The 13,884-nt window shown below is 41.4% G+C and overlaps 1 protein-coding gene across 1 annotated transcript in view; it reads right to left on the bottom strand.

Annotated features, from left to right (window-relative positions):
• GREB1L (GREB1 like retinoic acid receptor coactivator) overlaps window positions 1–5,543 on the bottom strand; it is a 131,469-nt gene extending 125,926 nt beyond the window's left edge. Inside the window, exon 1 of the mRNA XM_066562337.1 lies at window positions 5,521–5,543. The gene's annotated coding sequence lies outside the window, so the exon portion shown is untranslated. The remainder of the gene's footprint in view (window positions 1–5,520) is intronic.
• Window positions 5,544–13,884: the final 8,341 nt, after the last annotated feature.

Raw genomic sequence — 13,884 nt, 5'->3', positions numbered from 1 at the left:
CTAGGGAAATATTATCACTTTTGGTGAGACACACAGATGAATCTTCATTTTAAAAAGGAAGACCATGAATAGAGTTTGTTTCAGACCACTGTTACATTCAGTAATTACCTTCATCACTTCCCTCAAAGTGCTCTGATCAAATCACACCAAGGGTCTTGAAAAGAGCTAATTACCAGCAGCGATGGAGATAGGAGAGAGAGAACAAGAGGATCTCTGCACAGCATTTCACAAAACTAGTCTCTCCAGGCTTGTTCATGGAACCAGTACAACAGATGTCTGGTAATCTCTTAAGTAACAGTATCTTAGGTCTGCCCACACTGTTTTCTGTGCACAGCTCCAGCAGTTTGAAAAACTACCTCAAAATAACCTCTCTAAAACCTTACATGACCAATATTAATCAATCATATCTTGTCATACTGACTCAGGCTGCTCCCTACCTTCTTACTCTTCTGGTGATTTTATGTCACAACATATAGTTCTTCCTATCTTTTATATTTCATATAAATATTTTTTAAAAAATTAAATCCAAATTAATCAAAACACTTGACAGTACATGATGCAAGATTTCAGGTCAAGTCCATGGAGGTTTTTTACTAAACATCTGAGGTGCCATGGAACTTAAAATGCTAACTCAATGAGAATAACATTAAATACACTTCAATGAAAGTAGTAATTTACACAATTCTCTATGGTCTCTCATGTCCCAAAAGGATTTCACGGAAATTGTGATATTATTGTGTAACAGAATAAGACAACAGAAACCAACTCACCAGGATTCAGCAGTCACCCAAACCAAAACTAATTACATTTTAGAATCACAGAAACATAGAAAGATTTAGGTCAAAAAAGACCTATATGATTACTGAGTCCAAGTATCAACCCAGTGCTGCCAAGTTCGCCACTAAACCATGTCTCTAAATGTCATGACTACACTTCTTATAAACATCTCTAAGGCTGGTGATTCAGCAGCTTCCCTGGGAAAGATGTTGCAATGCTGGACAAACCATTCCATGCAGAAATTTTTCCCAGTATCCAATCTAAACCTCCCCTCGTGGAAGTTGAAGCCATTTCCTCTTGTCCTATCCCTTGTTACCTGGCAGATGAGATCAAAACCCATCTAGCAAGGTGGTCCCCTCTGAGCCTCTTTTTCTCCAGGCTAAGCAATCCTGCCTCCCTCAGCTGCTCCTCATAGGACTTTCAGAACCATCATCAGCTCTGGTGCCCTTCTCTGGACATGCTCCAGCACCTCAACATCCTTCCTGAATTGAGTGGCCCAAAACAGAACACAGGATTAAAGGTGCAGCCTCATCCAGTGATGAATACAGAGAAACAATCACTGCCCTGGTCCTGCTGGCCACAGTATGACACAAGCCAGGATACCACTGGCCTTCTTGGCCACCTGGGCACACTCTGGCTCATGTTCAGCTGGCTGTCAGCCATTACCCCTGAGTCCTTTTCCACCGGGTACATTTCCAGCCACTCTTCTCAAGGCTGTGCTGTTGCACGGGGTTATCATGACCCAAGAGCAGGACTTGGCACTTTACCTCGTTAAACCTCATACAATTGGCCTTGGCCCATCAATCCAGCCTATAATTTCTGTAAGAGCTCCATACTTCTGTTTGATACTTCCAAGCCAAGAACAACAGTGTCCAAAATTTGGCTGTCCTCATTGTGAATAAACACTGCTCCAAATTTCTGTCATCTACATTCCTACAACAGATATCCTGTGTTTTTTACTTCCAGATTATAAAAACATTAATGATTCTATTTAATTATTAAGAGCCTAATGCTACTGGATAGTTCACCAATATATGCACCTTCAAAGAATGGCTCCTTGATTTCGGATCATTTTCACTAGCTTGCTCAGAGTTGCAGATAAGCTTTTGCAATGACTCACTGAAGCTTTATTCACTAGGTCTCTCCTTATTATGTGAGGATATCTTCAGAGTTCTTAGAAACAAGATGTTTTTGGGTTATACAAGAAATAAAATTGGTCCATGAATGTATCTCCACACAAAATACAACATGAAACGAAATGATCAGGTCTGGATTTTTTAAAAAATAAAACCCAAGACTACATTCAGCAAAAGCATTTTGAACATATATTCTTACAAGAAATACTTTTCTTAGCATGTTAAGGAAAGTAATGACAAGACAGAATTTGAGGAAAGTTAACAATTCTGAAAAAAACCCCACATTAATTGTAAAAGTTTAGTGTTGTTTTATGACTGCTGCTGTAATCTGTTTCAGGATTTTAGAGATCTCTTAATTGCTTACTATATCTAATGAACTCCAGTTCACAGGACTAATTCTGTAAAAGACATGATTGTCAGAATGTCAAGGCTTATTACTTCTTCATTTGTTGGTTTTTCCAACAGTTCTCTTGCTCACAATTATGTTGTAGAAACAAAAGAAAATGCATCTTTTGCATTACATGCAAGAAGAAATGATTATGCAAGAACAGGGAAAAGAACATACATCTCAAAGAGGCTGTTCTTCCAAGGTGTAAAGTATCGAAATGTTTTTTTACATTATTGATTTCACAATCCTTTTTTGGCAAGAGTCAAGACGTGATGCCTTAATATCATGTCCAAGCTCCATGTTTTGTTAATTATGTCCTACCTAGCTAAATGCCCCCCATAGTTTCAATTAGACATGGTATTCTTCCTCACTTCCCGTCTTGATTATTGTGCACTGTTGCTAAGCGCTAGTTAACAGTTGCCACATTTACCCAAAGTTGGCTGCGTTTCAGTGGTCATTCAAAGAATTAAATACAAAACATATGGTACAGAACCGTACAAAGCAAAAAGAGCACTTTAAAAACCACATGCTTAATATAAAAGGTACTACAAAACTGGTTACACCACTGAAAGTAAAATCCTTACAGTCCTATGCCCACTCCAAATTTCCTAGAAGCACTGAAAATTAGAGAGAAAAGCATTCAATCTTTTTTTTTTTTTTTAGCTTTCACTAAAAGGTTTCCTGGAGTATATTTTTGACATTATACTGAGTCTAATTTTACACTGAATAAACAGCCCAGCATTCATAGTGTGACTGGCTCCAAGGTACAGACATTTTTCCTTAAAAAATTAGCTTAATTCTCTATATCCCATAGTAACTAATTAGAGTCTCCTAAATTGGACTCCAGATTTTCTTTACATTGTATATGCAAAATACTTGGGACATGACTCGTTGAACTGCCAAATACCAATGCCAGTAGCTATGTGTTTCGGAAGACCTTGAACCAAATGTGCTTTTTTTGAATTCTAGACAAACTTTTCACACAGTCAGATCACCCCTCCTTTCATCTGTGATGTCCTCATGCCATCTTAAGAAACTTCACGTAATTTAATTATCCCAGTAAAAGCTCAGTGATCAGCTCGCCTATTACTAGGTATTTCCTTTAGTAATACATCCTGGACTTAAAAACTGCCTTACCAAAAAATCCTCACTATTTATGATTGCTACATTATCTACAGCCAAACCCAACCAATAAAAATTCCTGGTATGTACAGATTGTTTTTTACAGCTAATTTTTTTTCCTGTTGAACACCTTAGAAAAAAATTGTTTTGCACAAGCACTACTAACAGTAAGCAGAAAGAAACACTGTACTTTTTATCTGTATTTACAGATGTTGAATTAAAACTTCAGGGCTCAGAACCCAATCATTTAAACAGGTAGGCACATATTGAGCATTATTCATTGACTTTCTGGAGCATTTTGCTGGGAATACTTGAGAATACATGAGAAAAATAAGCATATGCACAAAATCCACCAATGTTAAAAATGACAAATAACTAAATATTTCTCAACAGCTCTGAGAAAACTCACACAATCCCTATTCCTTTGCAAAGAGGTATTTAACAAGCTAATCCTCCAGCTTCATAAGTGCTTTTGTTGTACTCACAAGCAAATTCAACAGGATCATGTTTAAAATCTGTAAAGATTTTTTTAATACACTAGCACATATGTAATAAGTTTTTCAATCAACATAAAACCCATCCTTGTTTCTCTTTAGAGGGCATATCCCTTCATAAAAATCAAACTTAGGTGTGTCTTACGTTATTTAAAAGTGCTGAAAGCTTTACCTGTCTCAGAAGCAACATATATAACTGTACCTGGAACTGAACTATGCACCTATTTGCTTCACCTCTCAAACAAGAGTAACAATTGTAAAAATATATAAAATAAAATAAAATATATTAAATAAAATAAAGTAATTTCTAGTCAGGCAATGAGACACAACACTTTCTTCTCAGCTTTTTTTATTTCCATCTTTTAGAAAGCTCTCTGTAACAAGGTATCAATGAAGTATGAAGAATATGAAGTATTATTTCAATAATACTGAAAGTATCATTCAGTGGAAAAGAATGAAGAGGCACCAATTCAAAGAAAGGCAAATGGAATAATGTAAAAAAAGGTCCTATCTTGAGAGGATTCAAAGCAAACATGCTGACAAGCAGCAGACATGGAAAATATTTTTCCACGGGTTAACTGAAAGAGTCTCCCGCACTTCAAACACATCTAACCATTGATAATTCCTAAATTTCAGAATACGGATAAATATTTGCAGGCTTGGGGCCTAAACAAACAGCAACGCTTGGCCCACCCGCTGAGCTGGCCGAAATCCTATGGTGTACACAAAGTTTTCATCTTTCGGAGGTTTCGGGGAGCGCCGGGAGAGAAGGGCCGGACCCGGCGGTACCTAAAGGCCCCTGGATGCATCTGTCAGACGCCGCGGGGAGCCGCCGCCGCCTTCATCCCAGCCGCTTTTCCCCCGTTCTACCCGTACTTCCCAACAGCAAAGGAGCCCTGTCGGTCAGCTGTCCCCGCGGTGGAAGCATCACGGACGGGCCGCCGGTGGCACGGGCCGCCACCGCGCGTCGGGGCCGCCGCGTCTCCCGGGAACACAGCCGTGCCCCTGCCACAGCGACAGCCCCTCACCCCGCGAGGGGGGCAGCGCCCTATCCTCCCCTCCCTCCTCAAACCCGGCCTGCACATGTCCAGAAGCGCCCCCAAACCCGCCCGTCCCGCGGGCCACCCACGGCCGGCGCTCCCCGCCCCGGGCGCACCTCCCGCGGCCGCGGAGGGCGAGGCGGCCGAGCCCCCTCTGCCGGCGGCCGCCCGCCTGGCAGCGCGGGGCGGGGGCGCACTGCCCGCTCCCCGGCCGAGCCACCTGCACCCCCCGCGCCCGCCTCGTCCCGAGGCTCGGCTGCTCGCCGCCCGCCCGGCCACAGCGGCTGCTGTGCTCCCGCAGCCCCCCGGCCGAGCTGCTCCCACCCCCGCCCGGCCCCATCCGCTCGGGTTATTCCCCCCGCCCCGATGCAAGACGCCGGTAACAAAGGGCTGGAGCCCACCCTGGGGCGGGCGCCCGTAGCCCGCGGGTGACACGGGTGCTGCTGCCGCGCCGCTGGCAGCCCGCAGCCCGCCGCCGCCGCCCCCGAGGCTGCGCTCCGCGGGGTGACAGCGCCGAGCGCGACTCCGCCAGCGGAGATGCCGCCGCCGCCCCATCCCGCTACCTTTGTGCCCTCCCAGAAACCGGCGAGAAAGCGAAGCAAAGCCCCGTGCCGCTCCCTTACCTTGCTGGGCAGAGAGAGAAAAAGTTGAAGCACTCTCCTTCTACACCTCCCTCACTTTTTTATTTAAATTTAAATATTTGAAATTTTGGGGGTTTGGTTTTGGCTTTTTAATTTCCCCCTCCCTCCACTCACGCCTCAGAGCACTGCGCTCAGGCAGTCCCTCCCGGAGCCCTCGGTGCTACCGTCTCTCTCTCTCTCCCCCTCTCTCTCTCTCTCTCTCTCTCTCCCTCCCTCCCTCCCTCCCTCCGGGTCTCGCTCTCTCTCTCTCGCTCTCTCTCTCGGCGAGAGGAGGGGAGGGGAGGCGAGGGGAGGAGAATGGGGCGGACCCGCAGGTGCCGCCCCTCCTGCTCTGTCAGCGAGAGGAGAGGGGTCGGGGGGCGCCAGGCGCGGGGAGCGAGCCGTGCCCGCGGGAGTACCGCGCTCAGGTGCGGAGGTGTCCGGCGGCAGCGTCCCCGGCCGTGCCCCAGGGCGGCGGGGCTGGGAAGGGGATGCCAGCGGCGTGTCAGGGACCGAGGGGGTGGAACGGGAGCTAGTGTGGACATGAGGGGAGGAGGCAGGTGAGGCTCGGGACGTAGCGGCAGAGACTCGGTGAGCGGAGCGAACTGGGTTGCTTCCAGTCTGTGAGGAAAGGGGCACTGAGAGGAGCCAAGCTAGGAATGTCAAAACCCTATCGGATATTCAGCGTGGCTCGGTGGCCGGTAGGGAGGAAGATGGCACTGGGAGTGCCATCTGCCCTGTGAGAGACGGCCCTGCACTGCACGCTGGTCAGAGCTGTGGGCAGAGCTGAAATTTCGGCGGGAGGTTGTGTTTGGGTTTGGTTAGCAAAGGAGCTGGTCCAGGGGTGCTGAAGTAGAAGCTGAAGGGATTTAGCATGCTAGGAGGTTGCTGGAGGCGAAGAGGAGAAGGACACTCTGCCTATATTTGTGTCTGATATTAAATGGAACTGATACTGTGTCTGACATTAAATTGAGGTGGGTAAAGATGAGGGGGTCTGATTGTGTTGGAGAGATTGGAAACAGAAGGATCTGGAACATTTAATTAGATCTGTAAACCGTGTCCAAGTGGGTGGGAAAGAAGCAGGTTTGGATTCTTCGTGTGTACAAAGATGAAGGTCAGACATAGCAGGAGCATGGAAAAGAGACTAGAAATACAGCCAGGTGCTCTGAGGGTAAATATTCATTGAACTGGGGAAAAATTATTTTGCATTTCCTTCCTTCTGCCTTGGATTGTTTAAGTGTACGAACCATGTCCCTTTTTGCTTTTTGCAGGACTTATTTCTTGAGAGCCTTTCAAAAAGTCTTTTTCATCTCTTGGGACCATAGGCTCAATCCCATGCTATGATAAAAGTGTTTTATCTTTCTGCTTCAACACCTGAGAAAAACATGTACAGTGACAAAAAAGTGGTAGTGTTTGTTCATTTTCTTTGACAGGAACCTGCTGCAGTGTGACATAGAGAAAAAGAAGTCCAGTACTTTTCTCACATCCTTTTCTTTTGTACTTGCTGGTTAAAACATTAAGTTCCAGCATCCTTCCCATCAAAAAGTGGAAGGGAAAAAAACTGTCCATACCCATTGGAGAAAGTAGAGGTGGCACAGCAACAGTGTGGCACTGCAAAAATGCTGCTTGGTCCAGAAATGAGAACAACTGTGGCAGGAGAATAAATGAAAGGAAGTTCTGGAACTCATGGCTATAGCCAAGGCAGAAAAAGGCTAGATTCATTTAATGTTCAAAACCAAGGCACCTCCCAAATAAAGCTTTGCAACTGGGTTGTTCACTGACTACTTTGATTCTGATTTCATGCAAATTTTATGTGAATAGCAGTATCAGTTGTCTTTGAGACAACTATTCATATGCTTGAATTGCTTAGAACTGGGCTTCTGCCATGGATTACCTGAAGACATGCTACCTCCATTAGCCTAAACATCTTGGTATCTCTGCATTTATAAAGTTGCTAATAATATGACCCTTAACAACAGGTAGTTAAAAATTTAGTTGAATCAGAGTTTAAGAGAGTTTACCAAAGCAGGTCAGGCTTCAGGATCACACTTTGGTCACTTTGCCAGTTCTAAGTGGTACATTTTTATGCTGTGTATGTCAACTCTGCTATTGATATTACACACGAATATAATGGAATTAAGTAATGTCAGTGTCAGTGCTTTTGAGATAGCGTTGCCATGTGGCACTGGACACATTTAGATAGTAACTATTATTGTTATTAAAGGTTTGTGAGAGATTTGAAAGCATATCAAGGTGCCTGTATAATACTGTGCTATAGCTTGTGATAACTCTAACTCAGGTTACCTAATTATATCTAAATTGATCCTAGTAATTGCAGTCTAGATTCCCTGAAAATTTGTGTTTGAATTTAGTTAGAGATATGTACTGAATGAGTGAGAATTATTCTGGTAGCTTTAATGCAGTAACTCTTTTCCTATTTGGACTTATTTTTGTTTTGCTTTTTTGAAAAGGAAGAGACATTAATTATATGTTTTCTTCTAACTTCTTATTTTGACTATCAACATTTACAGCTTGCAGGGTGGTTTCATCTGTACCATCTGTGGGCCATATTGCACATCAGATGGCAGGATAAAATCTGCAAAGAGAATGTTTTGGGACATAAAAGTCTTTCAGGGTTTCAAGCCATGATATTCACAACACAAATGTGCAGAGCCACTCATGTATCTGAAACAGAAGAAGCAGAATGCCAAAGCAGCTGCTGGAGTGAAATAAAGGAGAGACCACACAGTTGGAGGAACATGATGACATCAAGAACAAAAGGACATTTGAGGGAAAAAGAAAGCACAACTTCAAGCAGTGAGAAATTGAAGTCAATCATTCAGAATTATTGACAGCAGATATGCAGTCACACAGCAATTAGAGACTCACTTTGGGAATCAAGGTCAATTAATACTGATGTAAAGAGGCAGCATCAAAAAAAGCACCTTGTCTAACAAACAGCATTTTCTGATTGCTGACTAGGCAACATTGAAGAAAATTGTCACAGGCTGGGATATGGTCATTTTCATACTCACAAGGCAAGATACCTTTATTCTGTAGTAAAGGACTACTGTATAAGAACGCTGTGTGATACTACACTGTGCAAAGATTGACTGACGGGCCACTGCCCAGTGGAACTACAGAAGTTGATAGGTATCATTCTGACCTGAGCCTTCGTTGTGTATTGCATTTAACTCTGCATATAAGTTAAAGTCTCTTCACTTTCTTCATATTCGCTGGGTTTGAGAGCAATAGGAATAAGGTCCTTTATGATATAGCGCTCTGGAAGTCCATTTCCTTCTTCCAAGCCATAAAGGCAAAGTTCCAACAGATTTCAACCTTTTTTCTCAATCCTACAAGCAAAGGTTTTAAGTTCATCTTAGATCATTCTCTGAACTGCAGCTGGTATTTATTGTTGTCATGCCCATTACATTTAAATATTCACTGATAATCTGATGTATCCAGCCTCAGGAATTAGGTTTCAAAAAACACAAAGAAATAAACAAATAGTCACACAAGAGAACTCTCTGCTTTAATTTCTTATTATTTGCAAACTATTGATTTCATACATACTAAATCCAGTAATTTCTATCTTGTTTTAGTATCAATGTTTTAGTTGATCCAGCCTACGAAACCTTTGGTATTAAGTTTTGCCTGGATGAAGTGTTGGAATTCCACAGACCTGGTATTGTCATCGTTAAAATCCGATTGCAGACTTTGCTTTGACTTCTTTTTTGGGGCTAAAGCAAATCCCACCAACCTGATGGGTAATTCTGGTTTGAACCTTCTAAATAACTTCTATCCTTCTATATGAAGCACCAATGACCTTTTAAGGTTCATTATACTTTACCCCTTTATTATTTTGATCTTTCCCTAGCTGTAATATTGTAATTAGGATTAGGACCGATACAGTTTGGTCTGTTTAACATCAAGGCATGTATGAAATGAGCTATTGCCCCAAAAACGTTTAATCTAAATGGGTGAAATAGGTGGACAGGATGAAACAGAAAGCATGAGATAGAGATGGGGTGTGAAAGTACATAAAATTAGTGTCTTTAATGCAGACAGTCTGAGGGCAGAGGTAAACTGAATTCAGATCTGATGCTCAGACACTGCTGTAATTCTAATTCCAAGTCATCATATCTAGACTTCCTTATCACTATTATTTCATGGTAATGTTTTTAAAATCCATATTTTGGCATTCGTGTTTTTAGCATGAATATTTAGCACACCTCCTACCAAAAAAATTGATAGTGCACAGCAAGATAGAGGAGACAAGAGTGTTTCTTACAACTAGTAAGGACATATTTGCTTTATATTTCCATTACTCACTCCATAGAAATTGAGCAACTCATCATCAGGCTTTTCTGGAAATTCAGCAGTAGTACACAGTCAGTGATAGGCATATACTTTCTATTCCATTTTGATAGGATTTAAGGTCATTTAGAATGACTACTCTTAATGAGATAATCACAAAAAGAAAAGGATGGTTGTAGCAAAGTTGTGGAGTTAATCACTTAGATCTCAGTCACACCGACTCTAGAAACTACAACAGAGTCTCCATTTTTTAGAAACTTCTATAAAATATTTAGTAGTGTCAGCTCTGGTTTACCAATTGGCAACTGTACAGCATCCATCATGAAAGGCACGACAGGATTCCATTTCCTTTGCTAGGAACCCTGTCCTTAACAACAGCCTGGATGCCAGCTAAAGGGAAAATGAACTACATGAGAGGCAGTGAATGAACTACATGAGACAGTGTGTCTCTTCATAATTTTCTAAATATGTTTGTTTTAGATAAAGCAGTGAAAAAGGACTACCCCTTTTTGGTGCTACCACACATACTGCAAAAAAGTATGTTCTCAGTTATGGAAAACTCTAAGTAAGTGAGAACTTGTCAAAGCTGACTGTCTACATAGTTTTTAAGTTTTTTTTAATACAAATTTTGATGTCATATTTCACTTTCAGAATTCACTGATTATTCAGTGAATCATTTTTATTAGCTATTGATCAAGGAATCATTTTTGTTACCTAATCTGTGCATTACTTTAGAATATAGCTGAGTAAAATTAATCACATTGTAAATTCAGGTTTTTGATCAAGCCTGGTTTTTATACACCATATGATTAGCACAATCCATTTTTACCTCTTTCAGTGAGAAGATACAGACAGATTTTTTTACTGTACAACAAAATGTTATCAATACCACCATCATTTTTAAAGGGAAATTAAAAGCATGGCGGCTGCTTGAAATTATTCAAGAAGTGTTTTCTGATTGTTAGTTGGATTTGTTCACTTTAACTACATTATAAAGAATTTCCGTGTATCTTTGAATGCATAGTTAGTATACTCATGAGGCCCATAGATCAAAGATTTGTTTTTTTCCCCTGGGACATCTAGATATAGATTAGTCTTTTCTTCGTCAGGAAATACTGTTTAAAAAAAATAATTTTGCCAATGCTACTTAGCTAATTGTATGTAATAAAACATAATACTACCTATTGTTTAAATGTTTTCAAAGTGCAAGACCATATGAAAAGCAATCTCAACAAAATGGAAAAGGTATGCCTAATACAAGGTATTCATAATACTGGCTATTCTATAAAATATCCAGTCTGCTCTGGATTTTTCACCATGGGTTGCTCCTTCAGAGACACTACTGAAACTTAGATCCATTACTTCTAATTGACACATCTCCATTGCCAAGCACATCCACTTGAATCAAATTATTTTATAGCTTAGAGTGAAATAATCCTTTTAAATAGGGCTTACTTACAGAGGAGGCAGTCTTGCCTAACTTTTAGAGGTATAAAACTTGAGATCTAATCTATCTTTATTTATAGACAGTGAAAATGACTTGGCAGTTTCATCTCATTCTTAAATGAACACCTTCAAAAGGCAATCCTTTTTCTCGTGTTCTCATTGACTTTTGAGCATGTTTAGAGACCTCGGTTAGTCTATGCACCTACACATCACCAATGATGGGGGAATGCAGACTGTCTCCTTGGGATCACCTGATCATTTACCACAGGGATATAAGAAATTTCTCCCTGTTGTTCACCATTTGACTTGCACAACAGAACCACTCACAGGCTGGCTGTGAGTCCCCTGGCTAATTAGTCATACACAGAAAAAAGATAAGTTGCATTTTCATATAAGCATTTACATTTAGAGCTTACAGAGGTGGGGGGGTTTTCATGGCACTGACATAGTTTGAGGAGTAAAGCTCAATAGTTAGTTTTTTAAATTTCAAATTTGCAAAGTTTCTTGTAGTTGTGATCACTAAGAGAAGCAACTCTCATAAAAGTTGGTATAGAATCATAGAATAATAGTTTGGGTTGGAAGGAACATAAAAGACCATCTAGTTCCAACACCCTGCCATTGGCAGGGACAACTTCCACTAGACCAGGCTGCTCAGAGCTCCATTTAATTTGCCTCGTTAGTGTTGGCTTACATTTGTTGGGATATTTATTCTGAATCCAGCTGGGAAATGGCAATTAGTTCCTTTGCTACTTTATTTTTGCTGCCCTTTTCTTAAACAGATATTTGCACTGCATAAGATGTGCTGCTTATGAACTACAAGTATGTTAACAATAGCAGAGAAAATGGCCCTGAATCCATACTGGAGTCAAAACATGGAAATTGGTAATTTTAGAGGTGAAAAACAGTCATCTCACAATTAAAGCACCCATGTCTTTAGTGGAATGTCACCCATGGCCTAAGTATAATATTTGTAGTGCAAAGAATTTTTAGTGTTTTGCACTACCTATGTAGGTTTATGTATCTAGGGTATCAAATTTTTATTTTGGTTTGTGAGTTTGTTTTGGTTTTGCCGGAAAGTCACAGATGTGTTTGAGCTTTTGGGGTTCTTACAAATGGAAAATACTTTTAAGGTGAGGTAGATAAGGCTTCACAAGCCCTAACTATTCATGGGTTTGTCACTGTTCCCTTTACAGAGAAAAAATTCCTACTTAAAGCAGCCTATGGTAATGTTACTGGGTTTGTGTAGCTGCCAGAAGTAACAGCAATTCACTCTTCTCCCTGTTTTCCTATTGGCTCCATACACATCATGGTAGACCAAACTCCCTTCCCACTAAGGGAACTCAGTCCAGCATTCACTGTATCTTAACTGACTCAAATGCTGTCTTAGTCTTGTGGAGGCAAACATCTAAGCCTACACAGATATTGACTCCCATATTTATAAAATCTCCATCTTCTCCAGAAAAATTTACAGAGATATATGAATGCAGAAAGAGCTTGGCTCTAGAAGCACAGAAAGAAAAATGGGTGTGTGCCATGGGGTGTGACCTGCCAGCAACTGTGTTTTCCACAGTGAAGGTTTCCCACAGAGCTTCAGAAACATGTCAGATGCCTACCATCCCTCTCTTGGGCAGCTTCCAGGGTCTTGGCGTTGAGGTGTCTCAACCTGCACTCTGCAGGTGTGCAGACACAGAATACTTTAGTTACTCATCTCCCAGCTGTTTCTCCTGTTTCTCCAACAAAAGAGAAAAAGAAAACAAACCAAGTTAAATACCTAAAAACAAGTATCTATATGCCTACAAATCTCATTGCAAAAATAAATTTGTATGTGAGTTATAATGTATTAATTATAAATACTTTTGCCCAACTATCCATCTTCTGTTTCTTTCTCCGTGTGTAACTTTCATGGGAGATTAATTTAGGCTAATGTCTCACAAAACTACTGGGTTTAATACTGAGTTAGATTCATCTGTGTCTCAGGAAAACCAGCTGTTTCATCAAATTAGTGTAATTTTCTGTCTTTTACTGTATTATCATCTCTCAAGCACATGGTACTAAAAAATGCACAATGAGTTTATTACCTTTGCTAACAACTTGCTGTAGAGCTTTTGGATTTCTGTGGGTCTTCTTGTGACATCAGTGAAAGAGAGTTGGTGGAGAGTCCCTGCTAGTGTTTTGAAAGCAATCTGGGATATGTGGGTTGCCCAGCAGGGAAGGCTGCTGCACTAACTCCCTGAATGGCTTTGCCCTGGAGTCCACAACAGCCAATCTGTGGCCCCCAGTCCCAGCTCAGACACGGCTGGATCCTCATGACTGCAATGTGTAGTTTCAGGTCATGTTTTATTTCCATATTGCTTTTTTTAACCAGTTTCTTGGTACCCCCTGACAGTGAAACAGACAGGATTGTGATTGCTGTCCCCAGGGAAGGAAACCTGACTGCTTGCTCTGCTGGTTAGAAACAGTTCCAGAAAAAGCTGCTGTCCAGTCAGACAAAAAGAGCAAGAAAATCCTGAGGGCTACAAAACATGAACTTATTAATGCTGTGGG

The sequence above is a fragment of the Molothrus aeneus genome, chromosome 1 (assembly GCF_037042795.1).
Source record: "Molothrus aeneus isolate 106 chromosome 1, BPBGC_Maene_1.0, whole genome shotgun sequence".
Taxonomy (NCBI): domain Eukaryota; kingdom Metazoa; phylum Chordata; class Aves; order Passeriformes; family Icteridae; genus Molothrus; species Molothrus aeneus.
This window is presented reverse-complemented; position numbering and strand designations above follow the sequence as displayed.